This window comes from Cavia porcellus, unplaced genomic scaffold (assembly GCF_034190915.1).
Source record: "Cavia porcellus strain 051 isolate PalLab524CR breed Dunkin Hartley unplaced genomic scaffold, mCavPor4.1 scaffold_2, whole genome shotgun sequence".
Taxonomy (NCBI): Eukaryota; Metazoa; Chordata; class Mammalia; order Rodentia; family Caviidae; genus Cavia; species Cavia porcellus.
The window spans coordinates 115,700,006-115,721,459 of record NW_026947485.1 but is presented as its reverse complement, the minus strand read 5'-3'; the positions used below and the strand labels follow the sequence as shown (position 1 = coordinate 115,721,459).

Here is a 21,454-nt window from a genome sequence, read left to right as displayed (position 1 = left end):
AAGACTGGGAAGGACCAACTGGTCGCTGCAGTGCCTGCTAAGGAGATTGTGCTGAGCAGCCTAAGGAGCGGCCGCTCCTGACTGTTATTGGGTACAATACTGTGAAAGGAAGGACGGCAAACAGAATGGGATGTTAATATGCAGGTTTCAGGGTGTTATCTCATTGCAGGTCCTTAATTTGAAAGACAACCCATCAGCAATGCATGTGGAGCCATCCAGAAGTAGGGTTTGTGGACAGTGCTGTTTCCAAACTCCTCCTCCTGCCCGCTTCCTCCACGCCTTCTCTGTCCCATGAGGACACTTCCCAGACCCACTCAGGTGCAGCCTGGTCTCTCTAGGAGTCCACAGCCTTCCCCCCCCCAGGACCTTGAAGGCCTCAACCAGTCCTCAGGCAGGCATCTCAGGACCATCAGGGTCTGGAAGGGCCCAGGATGCCCCACTTTCCAACTCTGCCTCTGGCCCAGGGGGCAAAACCAGTGGGTTCGTGACACAGATGAAGAAGTAGGGCCACAGGACTCCAGAGAAAAGCTGGTGAAAGGTGCAGATGTGTGACCCATGAGTGGCATCATAGAAGGAGACCTACCGGATCCCACAGTCCAGGAAGAGCCCCACACAGCCCGGCCTGCACAGTTGCAGTGGTGGCAAAGACAGTGAGCCCAGCACCATGTAATTGGCGCCCCGCAGCAGCTACAGCGCTCACGTGCCATTCTCAGGGGACGAAGTGGCCTCATCCTTCCTGGGTAGCGTGTCTCTGCACAGGCCCAGGACCCACTCAGCACTCTCGCCCACCACCACCTCCCAGTAGTGCCGGCCTGAGGAGAAACTCTGCAGGCCCAGCACACAGGGCCAGGTGTTGAACCACTCAGGGTTCCCAGGGACGGCCCTCCAGAGCTCCCCTTCCCACACTGAATGAAGGTCGGCTATCAGCAGCAGGCTGCGGTGTGCTGTGCTGGGGTCCATCTTGAGGTCCACTACAAGAGGGAATGTGGAGAATGGTGAGCAGCTGGGAGCCCTGAGGGAGCCACGCAGGGACCTGTGTCCTCACCAGTCAGCTCTGGAGAACACAGGCCCCGCAAACTGCTATGCCGATACAGAGCACAGGCCACACCAGGGATGGCTGGCTCAGGCCAATGTCACCACCAGGTCATGCAGGAGGAGGCCCAGGCCCTGAGTTCATAGTGGCCCAGATCCAGGCTCAGCTATTGGACCTTTGCCCATGTACAGCCTGGGAGCTGCTCCATCCTCTACATTTATATCTAAACTCAGCCAGAGAACGGTCTGACCTCAGAAAACCCCACTCAGAAGACAGGGCTAACCAACCCTGGATGCCCGTACTGTAGATCAGAGAGCCTGGGAGTGGGTGTGGTCTGAAGCAGTGAACCTGTGATACTTTACCTTTGTTAAGCAGTGAACCTTTGTTAAGCAGTGAACCTTTGTTACTTTACCAAAAGAAAAAAACGAAACACCTTACTGTTGCCCAATAAAGTCCCAGGAAGACCGATGCACCCCAGATTCCTTCCTAACAAACACAAGCTTAGAGGTTTGCTTCGAATACCAGGAGACACTTCCCCCTTCATGTCCAAAAGCAATAAATCAATGAATGAACTTTAACTTCTAATGTCAGAACAAATACACTATCATTACTCCTGCTACTATATGTATTCTTACGTGTGTATGTGTGTGTGTGTGTGCGTGTGTGTTTGTGTGTGTGTGTGTGTGTGTGTATGTGTGTGTGTGTGTATGTGTGTGTGTGTGTGTGTGTGTGTGTATGACTGAACTGAACCCAAGGCCTTTGCACTAAGCTGCATCCTGGCTTCCACTCTTCTTTGTAAAAAGGTTTGTGAAATACTGTCACTAAGTCACTAAGTTGTCAGGGCTGGGCTCACACTTGTACTCCTCACTTCACAGCCTCCAGGGGACTGGAATTACAGGCACTGCCTTGCTCCTCCTCCTCCTCTCCTAGGCTCAGCTGTCCCTCATGGGACCGGACAGCAGGCCAGTGCCCATGACCTCCATGTGGACAATGCCCACTTGTCAGAATTTTCCTGCTTTTCTACACTTAAAGCCTTAATGGGCAGGTCCTTGTCTGGAGATACCATCTCCCACCTCTCCCTTGGTCTCCCTGCTCTTCTTCATTCTCCTGGGCCCCACCATCACCAGGAACCTCAGGTCTCTGCTCCAGGCCTTGCCACTCTCTTGGCTGACCTCAGCATCTAGTGTCATTCACTTAATCCACCTCTGCTTTAATTAAGCTCCACTCCCTTGCCAGATGATTTCAAGGCAAACCTCAGGCTAAAGCATTCTGAACTACATGTCTGTGAACACATGTGCCTGCCTGATGCACGAATAATCAGCATTCAGCACTGCAGTAACATCCTCGTTCCTGTGTCCAAGGCCATCCCCCTCCTGCCTCACCTGCAGCTTCACCCACCAATGTGAGCAGGAACCTCAGGGTGCCAGGCTTTTTGTTGCTGTTGTTGTTCTTGTGTGCTTGTTGTTATTGTTGGTGTGTGTGTGTGTGTGTGTGTGTGTGTGTGTGTGTGTGTGTGTGAGAGAGAGAGAGTGTGTGTGTGTGAACACTGGGGATTAAACCCAAGAGTGCTCTCCCACATTGCTACATCCCAAAACCATTTTTATTCTATGTGGAGGGTGGTTCCTGGGAAGTTGCCCAGGTAAGATTCAATCTTTCAGTCCTCCTACCTCAGCTCCCTCAGTGCTAGGATTATAACATGTGGGCCACCATTTTGGTTTATGATGTTAGTTCTTGTGATCTAAAATGTGGAAAATACTCCTGAGTTCCTCCACCACCTCTAGTGTGTTCAATTCTGTGTGCATTGCCTTAGAAGTAGCACACCAGTCACTGTGCTACTGTGAAGTGTACATTAGGTCTCCAACACAGTCAAACTCCTAAAGCACAGGAGACTCACACATGCAGGAGAATCTTTGCACCTCCAGAGAGGTAAGAGTGTGAGGGAACAAGTGCCAAGGCTTCAGAAGGCCTCAAAAAGGGACTGTTAGCTAGGGAACCCAAGAAGTGGTTAGAGGTTTAGAACTTCTATCATATAACCTCTTCCTCAGGGACTATGGAGGGGCAGAAAATTCAGTCATTAAGCTCACAGAGAATGACTTAGAATTTCTCCTTAAAAAGTAAAACGTCCAGCCCACTGCCAGCATTCACTCAACTCTGTGTAAGCTTACTCTCTAAGGTGGAAGCAGATTCAATAGCACTATTGAACCAGCATGCTGCACACTGAGCAACATAATATGTTCCAAAGACTACCAACATACAAGAGCACTGCAGTGATAATATTTCAAAATATATCAAGGTAAGCCTTGAAATAAGGTTAGGACTCTACATGATGTAATGTTATCTCAAAATGAAATCTGTAGCTACAAGAATAGCTACAGGGGATTCCAGACAGTCAGGAGATAGGTCATCCAATCTGCCTGCACAGGAAGCTTCTCTAAAAAATACAAGGACTGAGGACTGCAGGATGATGAGTACAGGAGCTCCAGGCAGCTGCTGGTCTAAACCCAGCAGCATAATGTCTTCCATAACAAGAGACTAAAATGAAGGGTTCTTTAAATTGCTCTAGCAATGCAAGTGACCTCAAAGAAGGCCTGCAGGCAACTAGACATAGCTAGGTTAACAGCACACACCCTCTCCTGCTGGCCCTGGCCCCTGAAGTAGGGCAGCCATGAGGGACCTGGTCATCCCAGTCATTCAGATCCAGTATTGCCACTGGGTTGATCATGACAAAAGGAAGTGAGTTAAACCCAGGTGAGGATCCCTGGGAGCTGACTACATGCACCCTCTGTGTTGTACTGACTATAGGAGATGGGGAACCTGCCATGAAGGCATCCCTGTTTGTCACTGAAGCTGAGTGACGTGTGACCATGGGCAGTGACAGGCAGACCCCAGCCAACTACCTTGGAACCTCCTCAACATGTCTCTCATCCTGGGATGCAGCACACAGTTCTCAGCTCCAGACGGATGAGCTCAAGTTCCAGCCATGAGACACCCTTGCTTCTGCAAAGGACACAGCACCCACAGGCATTAGGGAGCTTCCAACTGACCTTGCTCCCCACCATGGTCTCTGCCTGATCCTAGATGGGTCACAGGGGAAGGAAACATATCAGCTCAAGACCTCACTCACATCCTACATGGAATGGAAAAGTGGGTATCAGGCCTGAGGATGGTGACAGGAAATGGAAATCTCTTTAGAAGCTACTGGAAATTGTGATCCAATATGATAAACCTGGAGGGGACAAGGGATCTGCTCCAAAGTGCTGAGCATCTGTCACCTCCCCCCACCTCACCTCCAGCAGACGCAGGGCTGGGTGTTGGCTCTGCTACTCTGGTTCCTCAGCTACCTCCTTCAGGGCCTTGCTGTGCTGAGACAGCCTGAACCTGCTGTCCCACAGTCTCTGCAGGGTGGCCTGCTCCTCCTCCTCCAGCTGTCAACAGCTCCAGCTACTCCTCCAGAGCCAGAGAGCCATGGTGCTTGTCAAACTCAAGCTGGAATCATTGTCTCTGCATCTCCACTTTCTTCTGTCAATACAGAGGACAGTAGGACAGGAGCTGAAGAAGGTGCTGTCCCAACCCTGGAGCTCTGTAAGGTGCCTACCAACCCTCTATAAAGGTGATGTCTTTGGGATGGAGACCATGACAAAGTGGCTCTGAGCAAGATTTAACATTAATCAACTGGCTTTCCACATTTACTCATGAGTCTCTCCCAGCCCCAGATGATTTGTTCAAAGTGCCATGACTAGTGTGCAGTAATTGTAACTCTCCACTTCAGTGGTGACAGTAGGGTTCTGTATTGGTCTGTGACACTGTGACACCTCAGAAGGCAAGATGAGATCACATCTTAAGACACCTAAGTCTTCCTCCAATTTAAAAAATAAGACTGCAGCTTCAGTCATTTTGCTCCTGTTGTAAATGTCAGTGTTAGAGATAGGACAGGTCTCTCAGCTGGCAAAATTGACTGCTTTGGAGATATATTTGGTCTAAATTTGCCAAGGTCCTGCTCAGTTTGCACCTTACCTCAGGATACCCTTCCTTTGTTTAGAAACCCAATAAATTCATTGATCTGGAAAATTCATGATCTTAGCTCTCGGAGACTTTTGAGCTCCCTGGATTCCCCAAAACTCATATTCTATTGTATTTTTTTATGTAAGAGTATGTGCTTCTGCTAAGAGGCTCACAACCCAGCCATCAGGAAGCAGCAGAGCTGCGGGTCAGGAAGGGTGGTACAGGGAGAAGGGTTACTCTAACCTTCCATCTCCTGAGGACTGCAGTTATATCTGTGGGAGCTTCTGTGGAATTCAGAGTTCATGTTTATGAAAACCATGCTTACTGTACAAGGATCACTGAGATGCTGTGTCTGCAGGAAACATACATGTGTTTAAAGGACCTTGAAAAACTTAGAATCTCCTCTATATTAGAATGGGCAGCAGAGTATTTTTAAAATCTAGGAAAAGATATGCTTAATACCAGGAACCAAATTTCATAAATATGTGCTCAGGAGAGTCTTTGAAACCACACTTGGATTTGTTAGCCTGAAAAAAACACAAATTGTGAATCACTGTTTGAATTTAACTAGACATAGCACTTTGGAAAGATAAGACACCAGAAGACAGAAATTTAGCAACTTTGTTCTCTATGAAAATTTCAGGCTGTTTAAATTACATTTTTAGGACAAAATGGAGGAATAAGAAAACATGAAAAATAAGAAGCATTGGTTTCTTAAAGAAAAGAAAAAGAGAAATATTCTATAATTATCCTCCTATATGAGAAACCCCGTAAAACACTGTGTGTACAATGCACCCACAGAGTCCCTGTATGCATCACAGCCTAGTGAGATGTGGCCACTGCCCAGAACAATGGGGGAATTGCACAGTTTCCTACTCCTCACCAGAGATGCCAGGTGCACAGGACACCTCCTTACATCTTTAAAATCTGCAGAACTTCCAGCAAGGAAAAGCAGCACTAAGGCTAACCTAACCCTGAATGCTAATCTTAACATCAACATAACCCTAATCCTAAAATTAGTCTTAACCCTAATATAACCTACCCCCAATCATACCCTTAACCTTAACCCTAATGTTGATTAATGTTCTCTGCAGAGTCAAAAAAAAAATCTGAAAGCCACTCAGGCCTCCTTCAGACTTAGCTTCTGACTATTTGATTGCTTTCTACCTGAATCTCTGAAATCTCTGGTCAACTGAAATTTCTCAGTAGACCAAAGGCAGGTACTTTGCTACAGAAGGAGAAAAATGCCCTTGAAAACAGGGCAAAATCCCCTAAAGCTGAGGACATATGTGCCTGTGTGTGAAGGTGTCTGTGTGTCTGTGTGTGTCTATGTGTGTTTGTGAATGAAACAGGTAAGGGAATAAAAGGGCTGATAGTGTGAAGAAGAAAAGGGATCAGTGCAAGGTACGCCATCTGTTCCTCCTTCTAACAGGTTTATTAACTGCAACATGCACTAGTGGGCAGGCACACACCAGTGAATCTCACTGTAAGACTAGAGAGTAAAGCCATGATGTGCAGTGAACCATGAGCCGTGTTCATGAAGGTAGGAAGTAGGAATCAGAGCAGCATTGGAGGGGATTGGGATCAGAATGGGCCGTGATTCAGGACAGGACAGAAGCCTGCAGGAAGACTGGGCCCAGCTCCAGTGAGCTTGGGAGCCCAGGGCCAGCTCACTTTCTACACCAGGATCCTCTTCCTCATGGTCACCTCCTGTGCAGACACCTCTTGCTCCTCCTTCCTTATTGCCTCCAGGGCCAGCTGCAGCTTAATCTGCTCAGGAGGACACAGAGAGGCCGTCACTCATACCTTCAAGATCTGGCACCTAGCCCCCACACCTAGCCATCGGTATGCAGAGGAGGGGCTGGGCGGATCTGGGGTGCCTGCATCAGCCTCCCCATGTGTCTGGAGGACTGTGGATGTCTCCATGGGTGGTGGAGCATCGCGGGTTCTGGAGGCCCTGCCACCTGTGGTGAGTGCTCAGCGCACTCTGCCCAGAGCCCAGACTGTTTGGGTCCCTCCAGGCTTCTATGTGTAGTGAAGTGGAGAGGTGGGTTTGGGGCCTCTACATCTGCCTCCACATCCCGGCTGCGATTGGAGAGCTGTGGAGCTTCCAACGGGCAGGTGGGCGCACAGTGTCCCTGAGGCCCAGCTTGTCTGGAACTGCGGAGTTCTGAGCAGGCAGAAGAGGGCCATTGGTTCTGCAAGCCCAGTGGCTTAGAGTAGTGTGGTGCCAGAGTCTCAGTAGCTGCAAACATAGAAGGGGATTACCAACAGATCCGGAAGAAGCTTTCAAATAACACTTGAAACACAGAAATACAGGAAAATGACAAAATGAAAGACCAAATCACAACCTCAAACCTCCAGCCCATCTCAAGAAACCCTAGGAGCAATGTATGTAGAAGAAAATATATGCCATTCACCTCAAATATCGGACACAATAGTTACTGAAATTAACAAGCAACCCCAGGAAGCTTTAAAGAAATTCAAACTTGAAATAATCTCCCAGGTAAAAGAAGAAATGATGAAAGAAATGAAAAAGATTCTGAATATATCTAAAGAAAACACAGATAAAAAATTGGAGGAACTAAATAAAAAGATAGAATTCCTAGATGAGCAATATAAGAAACAAACAGAATACATAATGCAGATGCACAAAGATATACAGGAAATAAAAAAAAAAACTCCACTGAAAGTTGTAAAAACTGCCTTAATGAAACTGAAGATAGAATTTCAGACCTTGAAGACAGGATTGCAGCTAGCGAACAGGAAAGGAACGATCTTTTAAAAATAACAAGGAATCAGGAAACAACAATTCAACAAATGCAAGATGATGCAAAGAAGAATAACATAAGAATGATAGGGATTAATGAAAATGAAGGAGACAACATAAAGGATGTCAAGATGATATTTAGAGAAGTAATAGCTGAAAATTTCCCAAGCATGAGATCAGAAACCGACATCAGGATCAGTGAAGCATATAGAACTTCAAATAGTCATAACCAAAATAAAACTACACCCAGATATATAATAATCACCATCCCAGAAATCCAACACAAGAATAGATTATTAAAAGCTGTCAGAGAGAAAAGACAGATCACTTATAAAGGAAAACCTATCAGAATCACAGCAGACTTCTCAGCACAAACAATAAAGCCAAGAAGAGCATAGAGTGAAGTATTCCAGATCCTAAAGCAAAATGATTTCCAACCTAGACTGATGTATCCTGCAAAACTATCATTCAAGATTGATGGTGAAATACGATACTTCCATGACAAAGAACAGCTGAAGAACTTCATGAACACCAAGCCAACCCTGCAAAAAATGTTGAAAGACAGTTTAGATACACAAAGGAAAAAAGCACTAAGCAAAGCAGATAATTAAACAGAACAGAAAGATAAAGATGCAACAGCAGAGAGATAACATGTCAACAATAAACCAGCATTTAACAGTAATAACCATTAATGTAAATGGTTTCAATGCACCAATCAAAAGAAACAGACTAGCAGAATGGATCAAGAAACAAAATCGAACCATATGCTGTTTACAGGAAACCCATCTAACCCAGAAGGATACTCAAAGACTGAAAGTCAAAGGACGGAAAACAATACTTCATGCAGCAGGAATCCAAAAAAAGGCAGGAGTAGGCATTTTGTTTGCAGACAACATGAACTTTAAACCAACAATGACCATAAAGGACAAAGAAGATCACTACATACTTGTAAGGGAAAAACTCCAAAAGGAAGAGACAACTGTCTTAAATATATATGCACCAAACTCGAGAGCACCCAGTTATATAAAATAACTATTATCAGAAATGAAAACTCAAATTATCAGTAACACAATTGTAACAGGAGACCTCAATACGCCATTGACACCAAGGGACAGATCAACCAGACAGAAAATGAGCAAAGAAATAACAGAACTGAATCACACCTGCCAACAAATGGATTTGATAGACATATACAGAATGTTCCACCCAACAACATCAGAATACACATTCTTCTCAGCAGTACATGGATCATTCCCTAAAATAGACCATATATTAGCTCACAGAACATATTTAAACAAATGCAAAAGAGTTGAAATCATCCCCTGCATGTTATCAGATCATAGCGCTCTGAAATTAGAAATTAATGATAAAAGATACTGCAAAAATCCCGCAAACACATGGAAACTGAATAACACACTCTTGAGTAATCAGTGGATCACAGAAGAAATTAAAGAAGAAATTAAACAATACCTAAAAGAAAATGAAAATGCAGATACAACTTACCGGAATTTGTGGGATGCAATGAAAGCCATCCTCAGAGGAAAATTTATTGCACTGAGTTCCCACCTCAGGAAAACAGAACGAATACAAATAAATAACTTGATGCTACACCTCAAACAGCTAGAAAAAAGAAGAGCAAGTTCAAGCCCAAAGCCAAAAGAAGAGAGGAAATTATAAAAATCAGAGCAGAAATCAATGCAATAGAGACTAAGAAAACAACCCAAAAAATCAATGAATCAAAGAGTTGGTTCTTTAAAAAGTAAATAAAATCGATAAGCCCCTAGCCAACATTATCAAAAAAAGGAAGAAAAGCTCAAATTCATGCAATAAGAAATGAACAAGGTGCAATCACTACAGACCCAATAGAAATACAGAAGATAATCAATACCTATTTCGAAAACCTCTACTCTCAAAAGTTTGATAACAAAGAAGAAATAGACAGATTCTTAGAAACATATGAAGTACCAAAGCTAGATCAAGAGGAAGTAACACTGTTGAATAACCCAATCTATGTTAATGAAATTGAAAATGTATTTAAGTCCTTACCCACCAAGAAGAGCCCAGGCCCAGATGGATTCACTGCAGAATTCTAAACAAAATACAAAGAAGACCTAATGCCGACACTCTTCAAAACATTCAATGAAATTGAGAGGGAAGCAATCCTTCCCAAGTCATTCCTGGAAGCAAATATTACTCTAGTACCAAAACCTGAGAAAGACCCAACTAAAAATGAGAACTATAGACCGATCTCCCTAATGAACACAGATGAAAAATCCTCAATAAAATATTGTTAAATAGGATGCAGCAAATAATCAATGAGATTATACACCATGACCAAGTGGGATTCATCCCAGGAATGCAAGGACAGTTCAACATACATAAATCAATAAATGTAATCCACCATATCATTAAAGCCAAAAATATGAATCACATGATCATTACTATAGATGCTGAAAAAGCCTTCGATAAGGTGCAACATTTATTCATGATAAGAACTTTAGAGAAAATTGGAATAGATAGTTTTTACCTCAGTATAATAAAGGCCATTTATGACAAACCAACAGCCAGCATCATACTAAATGGCCAAAAATTGAAAGCCTTTACTTTAAAATCAGGCACAAGACAAGGATGTCCTTTATCACCACTCCTATTTAATATAGTACTGGAAGTACTAGCCAGAGCAATTTGGCAAGAGAGAGAAATAAAAGGGGTAAAGATAGGAAAAAAAGAAGTTAAATTATCATTGTTTGCAGATGACATGATACTCTACATAGAAGACCCCCTAAACTCCATGGAAAGACTCTTAAATGCAATAAATAAATTCAGTAATGTGGCTGGATACAAAATCAATACTCAGAAATCAATAGCATTCCTATACACGAACAACAAAATCACAGAGAGGGAAATAAGGGAAACTACACTCTTCACATTAGCAAGCAAAAAAATGAAATATTTTGGAATTACTCTTACTAAAGAAGTGAAAGACTTATACAGGGAAAATTATAATACACTGAAAAAAGAAATTGAAGATGATCTCAGAAAATGGAAAGACATCCCTTGCTCATGGATAGGAAGAATAAACATTGTGAAAATGGCCATTCTCCCAAACTGTTATACAGATTCAATGCAATCCCAATAAAAATACTGTCAACATACCTTATAGATCTGGAGAAATCACTCCTAAATTTCATCTGGAACCAGAAGAGACCTAGAATCGCAAAGGCAATTCTAAGCAGCAAAGACAAAGCAGGAGGCATCACAATCCCTGACTTGAAGTTATAGTACAAAGCAACAGTAGTAAAATCAACATGGTATTGGAATCAAAACAGAGCTGAAGATCAATGGAATAGATTAGAAGATACAACCACAATTACAAACACACTCAACCACCTTATTTTTGATAAAGGAGCCAAGCAGGTTCACTGGAAGAACAGCAGTCTCTTTAATAAATGGTGCTGGAAAAACTGGCTCTCCATTTGCTGAAAACTAAAGCTAGACCCATGTCTATCTCCATGTACTAAATTAAAATCTAAATGGGTCAAAGATCTGAATATTAAAAGAGAAACACTAAATCTATTGGAAGACAAATTGGGTAGAAACCTTGAAGACACAGGAGTAGGTAGAGAATTCATGAACAGGACTCAAACCGCACAGGAAATACTTCCCAGAATCAATAACTGGACCACTTCTTATTAAAAAGTTTCTGCATGTCAAAAGAAATCTCCAGCATAGTGAAAAGAAAACCCACAAACTGGGAAAAGATTTTAGTGAACTCTCTTTCAGACAAGGGACTCTTGTCTAAAACACATAAAGAATTAAAAAAAACTCAGATCCCCAAAATTCAAAGATCCAATCCAAAAATGGGCAACTGAGATGAATACACACTTCTCAGATGAAGAAATGCAAATGGCAAATAAATACATGAAAAAATGTTCATCATCATTGGTCATTAGAGAAATGCAAATTAAAACCACAATGGGATTCCATCTTACTCCTGAAAGAATGGCCAGGATCAAGAAAACCAACAACAACAACAACAACAAAAAAAATGCTGGAGAGGCTGTGGGGAAAAAGGAACTCTCCTACACTGTTGGTGGGAGTGTAGACTGGTGCAGCCTTTGTGGAGGTCAGTCTGGAGATTTCTCAAAAAGCTGGGATTGGAAGTCCCATTTATTCCAGCTATTCCACTTCTAGGCATATTCCCAGAAGAACTGAAAGCATCATACCACAGTGATATATGCGCACCTATGTTTATAGCAGCACAATTTGTAATCGCCAGATCTTGGAAACAACCCAAGTGTCCTTCAACTGAGAAATGGATAAAAAAGTTGTGGTATTTCTCTTCAATGGAGTATTATTCATCTATAAAGAAGGATCACATTGAGATATTTATCAATAAATGGGTGCAGCTTGAGACCATACTCATAAGTGAAATAAACCAATCTCGCATGTGTGAATACCGAATAGTTTCCCTAATGTAAGTAATGAATCAAATATATAAAAATATGTGGTAATCATGATTCTCCAATATGTGGCCTTGGATCCTTATAAAGTTTTCACTTATTAATTGGAAAGGCTATATTCTGGGCTTCTTGATATGGAAATATTTGAAGCTATAGTATATGAAGTTTTATTCAAATATTTCAAGGAAAAAGATATACACAATGGTAACTACTATTAAGTCCGGTTATTTGGCGGTGAAGCACTAGGTTGCTGAAACAGTCATGCTTTGACCTGTATTGCTATATTGTTATGTCCTGTTTTATCTCTTAATCTCCCTTATTCTTTAAAAAAATTATTTATTTAATTCTTATGTTTGTTTTAATTAAGGGGAAATTTAAAAAAATTAGCAGGATATATAATAGTAACTTTTTTTGATTTCCTATTAACTTGTTTTGAAGTCCTGTAATACTCCCACGATCTTGTTTTGACTGATTAGACTCTGTTCCATTCTGTATGATAGTATCAAGTTTGAGGGTATAGGCAACTACTTTGAAGGCAATGAGATTCACTAAGATGCCCATTCTGGTTTGACTATTGTCTCCTTTGGAAGTCCTGTAATGTTTACAATGCTTAAGTTTTATTGGTCTTATTCTCTACTGTTTTGTTCAACTTGATAATATCTAATGAGATAGACAATTATTTTTAAGGAAACAAGAGACATTGTTGATAACCATTGTTGATAACCTTGTACTCTGTTTTACATCATGTGCTATGTCTATCCTTGGTTTTGACTGACAGCTCTGTTTTTCCATATTTGACCTTATTCTCTCCCCACCCAGAAAAGTAATAAGAACTAAGGAGTAATAAAACCCAAAATGTGTAAATTTTGTTGTAAAAAAGAGGGAAAAAAAGAGCTCTAAAGGATACAACAGCAAGTGTGTTTAGGGGTGTTAAATAGCTGACCATATTAATGTTTTTGTTTGGATCATTGAACACAACTATTTGCAGTCTCACTGTTTGAATGTCCACTTTGTATGCTTTGATACTGTGATTTGACCAACTATCTCTAAGACGATAATATGTAATATATTAACTGGTGATTTCTTACTGTTTTTTTTTTTGTTTTTTTTTTGTTTGTTTGTTTTTTGTTGTTTGTTTGTTTTTTTGTAGTTCTGTGTTACTTGTACCCTTACACTGCTTTGTTTTGTTTTGTGTTTTTCTCTTTTTCCTTTTAAATAAAATAAAATAAAATAAAATAAAATAAAATAAAAAGTTCTGGCACCTAGACCACCTGACCAAGAAGACAGAGATCTCAGAATGCTCCTGGACAGCCTGGGAAACTCCGCTCATTGGCAAGTAAATTAAACACAATTGCATTTCAACAAAGACATATAGACTTGTCTAGAGGTACACTTACTGCACCATGTACAGCAGTAGCACTGTGATCCACCAAGCGTTATGACAGGAAACACAAAGTACTTATTATTAACAATAGAGTATATGAATGGGAGGGAGCATATATAACAAAATACAGTTATAATCTCAAGTTAAACATGTTTTATAAAATTTAGTGCCAAGTTATAAAAAGTTTTATAATGAATATATAAAACCTAAGTGAGATAAAGGATGTCATTAGATGAAATGCTATCTTGTGGTGCTGGACTGCATGATGATTATTACATAGGTTAAGAAAACAGTTTATTTTAATAGCATTACTCATATTACTTAGCCAGAACAAATATGCTGAGCATTTTCAACAAAAAATATATACCATTCTGAAAATTTAACAAAAAGAGAAAATGATAACACAACAGAAATTAAATCTTCCTTCCACGATGCTAGAGGCAAGTGCATGGATTATTTATGGTAAGCACCCATAGATACAGAGAAAATCATCTTTACTAATAAAAATAAAAGTTCTATCAGCAGAGCTATGCAATCAGGCCTACATACAGGCCATCTGCTTTTAAAAGGGTGGCATAACAATTCTGTTATCCACAGTGACATCTGAGAATCTGTGACATTTGTTTGGTTACTGCAAGGAATGGGGAACTGTGACACTTTAAATGGACAAAAGCTCCCTCAGATCAGAGATTGTCAGTGAAAACGAGGAAGTGAGAACCCATGCCCTGTCTTCCAGAACAATGGGATCCAGCTAATTTTAGGGACCCCAGGTCTGCTTTCCACCAGAGCATCAGGACTGTATCCCAGGGCCCAGGCCTCTGGACAGGCCAGGTGAGGACTCAGGTGATACTTAGTCCTGTTTAGCTAAGGAGCCTGTGAAATACAGAGAGCAGTTATGGAATCTATTCTGGCCTTGCCTATAATAGCAGAACTTAAAGGAAATCAGGGTCCTTGCCTCACCAGCTTCTCCCATTTCCCACAGCACTTTAGGGGTTCCACACTCCCGGGCTGTAAGGGCATCTCCCCTGCATCAGAGGAGGTAAATAAGAAGCCTCCCTGAACACAGAGATCTACTGTTTTTTGGAAATCCACATCAAGGCTAAGCTTCCTCTAGGGCTGATAAAGCCAATCATATTCCTAGAAATTGTGTGACCCTTCAAGCACTGTATGTCCTCTAATGATAGAGAACGTTGATGACTGAGTCCTTTTAGACAAGGTTTATTGATGTCTTGAAAATATTTGACTTTCAAGGCTAAAACTGTAAACCCACCATGCAGGAAAAACTACCTTAGTTCCTTTCTGTGCCCAAACCTCCAGAAAACATACTTAACCTGGAGATCTCCTTTCTTCAAGAAGTCAGGTCTTTTGGACATAAAGTCCTGCCCTGCCACTGTGCACCGGAAAACCTCAGTCTGCCCCTCCTGACTCCCAGGATCTCCCCTGTCTCCTCCCACATGCAGGAGCCCACTTCGGAGATCTACCCAGAACTTCCTGCCTGACTTTTGCAGAAGACAACAGAAATCACTAAGAAAAACTGAGAGGCACTCCTAGGAAGCTCCAGCGAGGTTGTTGATGTAAGATACCCCAATCCTTAGTTTAAACCAAGTAAAAAGCATAAAGTAATGGAATTTCTAACAGAGCTGGTGTGTGCAGTTTATTATAGCACAACGTGGTTCTTTAGTTAAAAGTGTCTGTGAAGAGGGTTTCGGCCTCTTCTTCGGTTTCCCTGTCCCAGGTGGGTTTAGAATGTGTTCTGGGACATCTGAGGTGCTCTAGTAGGAAGGGAGAATTCCAGTGTCACAGGTGTGCCCTTCAGGGCCAAATTCTCCAACAACAAGCACTTCTCCGAGAAGGGTGTGAGTCCAGATCTGCTTGGAGCAGACCCAGCCTGGCTCACTCTGCACCAGCTATCTCTGCTCTCTCCCTCTTTCCTTCAGGTCTCTCTTTCCCCCTCTCCTCTTCCTATCAGGGGTGCAGCCCATCTCCTGCTCCTCTCCAGACCCCAGTTTCCCTCACTTGGTGGCACCCCGGGGTCCCCAAGGAGGATGAGGCCCTGCACTGGCAGCCCCTCACTGCCTCCACCTGGGCTCCTCTCCTTCTGGTCCCCTACAGAGTCCGCTTCTTCTGTCCTCTCACCTGGACCCTACCCTGCAGGACTCCACCTGTGCCCTCCCCAGTGCTCCCTCACCCATGGGCCTCCCAGCCCCTTTCTGGTGGGTCTCTCCTCCCCTGCCCTGTCCGCCCAGGTCCCTCATTGTGCTGTCCTGTCCCCTGCTCTGCCCTGTCCTGTGTCTCCTGCCATTCCCTCCTGTCCAGTCCCACCCGGTGTCCCCTGCTCCTCACCCTGTGCTCCTCCGCAGCCTCCTGCAGCGCGACCATGCTGTGTCCCCGGTGCTCCTCCCCTGCGGCACAGGCCCCGCACAATGCGTGCCTGTCCAGGCTGCAGAAGAGTGAGAGCTCCTGGCCATGCCTCACGCACAGCCCTGCATCTCCCTTGGTGCCTTTGGCCAGCAATAGGCGCTGCACGCTGTCCACCAGCGCCACCAGCTGCCAGTTGGGCCTCACACCCTCAGGCCGGAAGGCGCGGCACTGAGGGCACCGGGGCTCAGAGCCCTGTGGCCCGGAGTCTAGCAGCGCACTCAGGCAGCGCAGAACCTGTGTGTGCAGTCCACGCTTACGGGCGCACGCAGCAGGTCCAGGTACACAGCGCAGCACGCGTCCTCGTGCAGCCGCGCGCCCGCGCGTGATGCATGTGAACCAGGGGACTTGGTCACCGGGGTGACCAGATGTCTGGGGTGACAAGGTGAGCAGGGTGGCCAGATGAACAGGGTGACAGGAGCGACCTGGGTGACAGTGCTACTGTGCACCCTCTGGGACCAGCACAGCTGTGAAGCAGGCTCTGCTTATCCCCAAGTACAGGCTGAGCGTGCAGCTCTGCCCACAGAAGGAACTGGTCCTCGCCTAGGACACCAGTGCGCCAGCCTTTCACTTCCACTTTTTGAGATCAGTGTTGAGAGTGTTAGTGCCCTGTAACAGCTGAGTCACCTTAACATGAACAGTTCTCTAAGGTTGACTATTCATTTCTTCTTTGCAGTACTGGGGTGGAAGTCCTGATATTTGCACTGAGCTACATTCCAGGCACTGTTTCCTTAGAAGGATTTTCCTAAATTTTCAAGTTACCCTGGCTGGGCTCCATCTTGTGATCCTCCTGCTTCAGCCTCCCAGAGTGCTGGAATGATAGCTCTGCTCCTCCACTTCAGGTTTCTGGTTAAATTCTCATCGGAAAACAATTAGCACTCACAGTTCAGTAAGCACCACTGGGCAGCTTCCTGAAGTGTGTCGTGGTGTGACCCTGGACTCAGAGAAAGCTGCTGGATCCATGCACATGGCATGTTTCACAGGAGCAGGAGGCAGTGGGGAACTACCTGGCCATGTCCCTGTGGTCCCTTTGCGGGTTCTGAGGGAGCTGAGCGGTTCCCTAGAGGGACCCAGGAGCACAGCCCGCAGCACTGCACTGTTGGGGCAGGGGAGGCTGAGAAGGGGCCAGAGAGTGGTCACCTCTGCCAGGTGACTAGGAGCAGCACAGGCATCCTAAAAGCCACCTGGAAACACAGAATCAGGGGTCACTGACCCTGAGCTAAGTTATTAGTGTGCAGAGGAGGCCTGCAGGAGGGGGCACCACAGGTCAGTCTGCTCCCAGCAGTAAGTGAGAGTTGTGGGTCTCAGAAACAGCTCTGGGTGCAAAGGGCAGGAAGATGAGGAAAGCATATAAGAGGAAACCAAATACAAAGTGACTGAAAGACGCAGTGCTGTGGCTTCTTCCTAGTCCTCCAGTCACTGGAGCACACTGGCCACTGTCCTCCCCATGTTCTGAAGGGGCTCTGGAGTCTTTTTTCCCCAGTGTCTTTACCAGGTGTGATTAAATACATAGTGAATATCACTGCCAACCACCACCCCAGGGAAAGGCAGCTCACAGAATCCTGACGTCACACCCCAACCTTCTTATCCACCAGCAGGCAGCCACGCTTCAGAGGAAGGCTACACCTCCTGTGGGGAGGCTGAGGGGCAGGCTGTGGCACATGTCACAGAATACGGCCTTGTGACACTCATGTAAGGCTGAGGGAGGATTAGGAACCTCTGCACACCACCTGTGTGACAGAGGTCCTGGCAAAGGGTGAGTATATAGAATGAAAGGAAAAAGGAAAAGGAATGCAAAGTGGGTGGAAGAGTGGTTGGGAAATCATGGCCTGCATTAGGACACTGTGTGTGTGTGTGTGTGTGTGTGTGTGTGTGTGTGTGTGTGTGTGTGTGTGTGTGTCTGTATTAACATGTGTTTCTATACTGCTCACTGCTCCACTCTCAGGACTGGGTAGAGTGACCAGCACTTAGAGTCACTCACTAAACAGTTTTGGAGGCCTAATCAGGTCAAACAGAACCAGTGGGGTCACCCTGAGGCTGAGGCCCCTCAATGCTGTGTGTGCCTTAGCCCAGACCCACATAACCAGCAGGGAAGATGGGACTCACACTTGGTATTGGGACCACATTCTCAGCAGCTGCAGTGATCTCCTGCTCCAGCCATGTGCAGCCCATTGCTGCTCCATCACTTCTGCTTCACCTGAGTGATACACTGATAAGTACACGTGTTCAGACCTGCGGACAGGAGACAGCTGGCTTAAAAGAACCGTATTTCCCAGCGCCTTGCTGCAGCATAGCATGCAGCTCCTGATGTTCCTGGGGGAGGATTCAGAGAGGATGGGAAAATACAGAAAAGGGATGAAGCTGAGGACAGGTGGAGCCCTGTTTACTGAAGGCAGGAAAGGAACTGCTCACCCTGCTCAACTACAGCAGTGGCCTCACAGGATCTGGAGGCTGATGGCAATTTCAGCATCCTTGTTCTTCAGCTCTGAGGGCGTGCCTGGACTCCTGGTGATCTCAGAGCAGGAACAGCTCATTTATTTGGCTTCACTCGGCCTCTTGTGTTCTCAGGGCTGGCCTTGCTTTAACCCTGCACATGCAGTTGACCTCCAGCTTCAGAAGTTCTCCAGGTCTCCCACTTCTCTGTTTTGTAGTTGTAAGTGATGAGTGGTCAGTTGAAGCTGGACTTGCTGTGTTTGAAGGACTCTGTGGAAGACCTTCTCATGTGGAACCCTTTCCACTCTGAGTGAACTTACTCATTTAGGCTAAAGATTTCCAGTTCAAGGATTTAAATTTAACTTCAGCAAATTAACTCTGTACAGTCCATTAATCCATAACAGTAGTCAGTGTCTGGTGAAGCTGGAAATTGGCAGAAGGTGTTTGAGTTTCTTTTAGAGCTGGCATATTACTATGGCACTGTTTTACACATTTGTGGTTATGCTTTTCTACAAGACTAAGTTAGGGTGAGACCTGTATTAATTAAAATCAATCTCTTGCTCTCTCTCTCAGGGTTGGTTAAATCTCATGAGGAATTACCTTAAAACCATGTTCAGCAGCTCTCAGTACTTCTGTGTATCAGTGATCTGGATGTGTCATGGCCACTGCCTGACCAAGTTGCTTTATGTGAAATCATGGGAGGTTTCCCTCTCCTGCTGACTATCCTTAGGCACGCTAGGTATGATTTATCACTTTCCTCTGCAGTCCCACAAAGTCCTTGGTCAGAAAATCTGGAACTCACCAAGTTATAGGATGTCACAGCAGAGATCCTCTGATGTCCTGAGTCTTTATTGACTTCAAAGATCTGGACCAAAATACTGTTTGTTCTCCTAGCCCATCCGTCTTTCTAGCTTTTGGTCTCCATACCTCAGTCGCAGAATATCCAGGAAAGAGGATTAATGATACTACATTGCACTGAAGGCAGTAAGCTTAATATTGCTGTCTTATTTAAAAATCAAGCACCTGGAAACATAAAACAGAACTATTCTTTTCTAACAGCCATGAGTGATCTAACATTTGAATACCTGTAGGATGTATACAGTTACATATTTTATACAGAAACTCAGAAATCAAGCCCCATGCATAATATCACAACATGACAATCATAATGACATTTCAAAACATGCTTAAACTTCCACTTTGACATAGCATAACCATATTAGTAACCTCTCTAATACCTCTCTAATGCACAAGAAGTGTTTACCTAATCTGCTGTCCTTTAGTGGGATGTATATCATATGAGTGGTTGTTATAGGCAGATGTCTGAATCTGAAAGAAAAATCTGTCGCTGTAAACAAGCCTGATTCCACACTTTGGAAGATCAGCACATCTGCAGGCCTGAATACCTTCAGTACACTGAAAAAAATTTTAGCAATCAGTTGTCTCATGCATGTGAAAATCTGTGTGCTGGGGCATCTTCAAACTGAAAACCTTGTTGTCTAGAAAATGTATTCCTTTGAGGAAAGAGCAATGTAAATATATCATAATAATTTATTTTAATAATATTTACTGTGACTTCTCCCATAAGGCACTGGGGCCTCCTATGAGTGAACAAGAACTAGATAATTTTTCTAGGCAGCTACTTTTGTCCAATGATGCTTCCCCATCCTAAAAGATTTTTGATTAATTATCTAACAATTTTGGTGACCTATGAGAAAACCAAATCAGTTATTATTTTGAGCAACTAGCAACCTGAATGAAAGCACACCTTTTAAATCTATAAACCAACTTAAATTATGAACAAATGATTAAAAATATAAAAGAAAAAAGGAAAAATGTTGAGATCAAATAAAAATAGTTGTCAATTTATTGGACAAATGGACAAACAAACACAAGTACATAGCACAACAGATTGGACAAATAGACACACATCTTACAAAATCAGAGTGCACACAAATAAAGTTTTGACTGAATTTAATTATAATAACTGTAACTTTAGAATTGATCTCAATAATTAGTCTAGTCAAATTTTATTTTAGATCAGTTGGCAAATATGTCGGAGGAAGAGTTTGGAAGGAATAAAATCCTTTTTTATCCCTAATCCATATATATATTTATGTGTTATTTTATCTTAAGAATACTGGCACCTTCTGTGTCCACATCTCTCATGTAACTGTCAGGTCATTTATCTCTAATCACTCTACAACCTGCTCAGACCTCTGATTCCCGTTTCTGGTCACCACATCCTGGGCATTTTGAGTCAACTCCTTCAGTCAGCTCTCAGATGGGTCCAGCTGATGGGCATTTAGGTTGTTTACAAAAAGTACCTATTACAAATTGTGTTGCTATAAACATGGGTACACATATATCACTTGGTATGATGTTTTTAATTCTTCTGGGAAGATAGCCAGAAGTTGAAAAGCTGGGTCAAATGGAACCTCCAATCCTAGTTTTTTGAGGAATTCCCCACAGTGATTACTGCAGCGGTTACAGCAGTTTACACTCCCACCAAGAGTGGAGAAGGGTTCCTTTTACCACACAGCCCCTCCAGCATTTCATATTGCTTGATTTACTGATGATAGCTATTCTTTCTGGGGTGAGGTGAAATCTCAGTGTTCTATTAATTTACATCTCTTGAGTGACCATGGATTTTGGACATGTATTTTCATCTATTTATTTCCTGTATGTATTTCTTCATCTGACAAGTGTGTATTCATCTCAGATGCTGATTTTTGGACTGAGTCTTTAAATCTAGGAGAACTGATTTTTAAAATTCTTTATATGTTCTAGACAGAAGTCCTTTGTCTGAAGGACAGAAGTCCTTTGGCTGAGGTTTTGTTTTTTTCAAAATTCATGGGTTTTCTTTTCACTTGCCTGGGGGTTTCTTTCAACATGCAAAAACATTTTAATAAGACATTCTTTGTATGTTCTCCATGGTAATTGTTTGTCTG

General features: G+C 43.5%; 1 pseudogene; it reads right to left on the bottom strand.

Moving 5' to 3' along the window:
* Positions 1-387: 387 nt before the first annotated feature.
* Positions 388-18,242, bottom strand: LOC100735610 (E3 ubiquitin-protein ligase TRIM58-like; annotated as a pseudogene).
* Between the last annotated feature and the right edge of the window lie 3,212 nt (positions 18,243-21,454).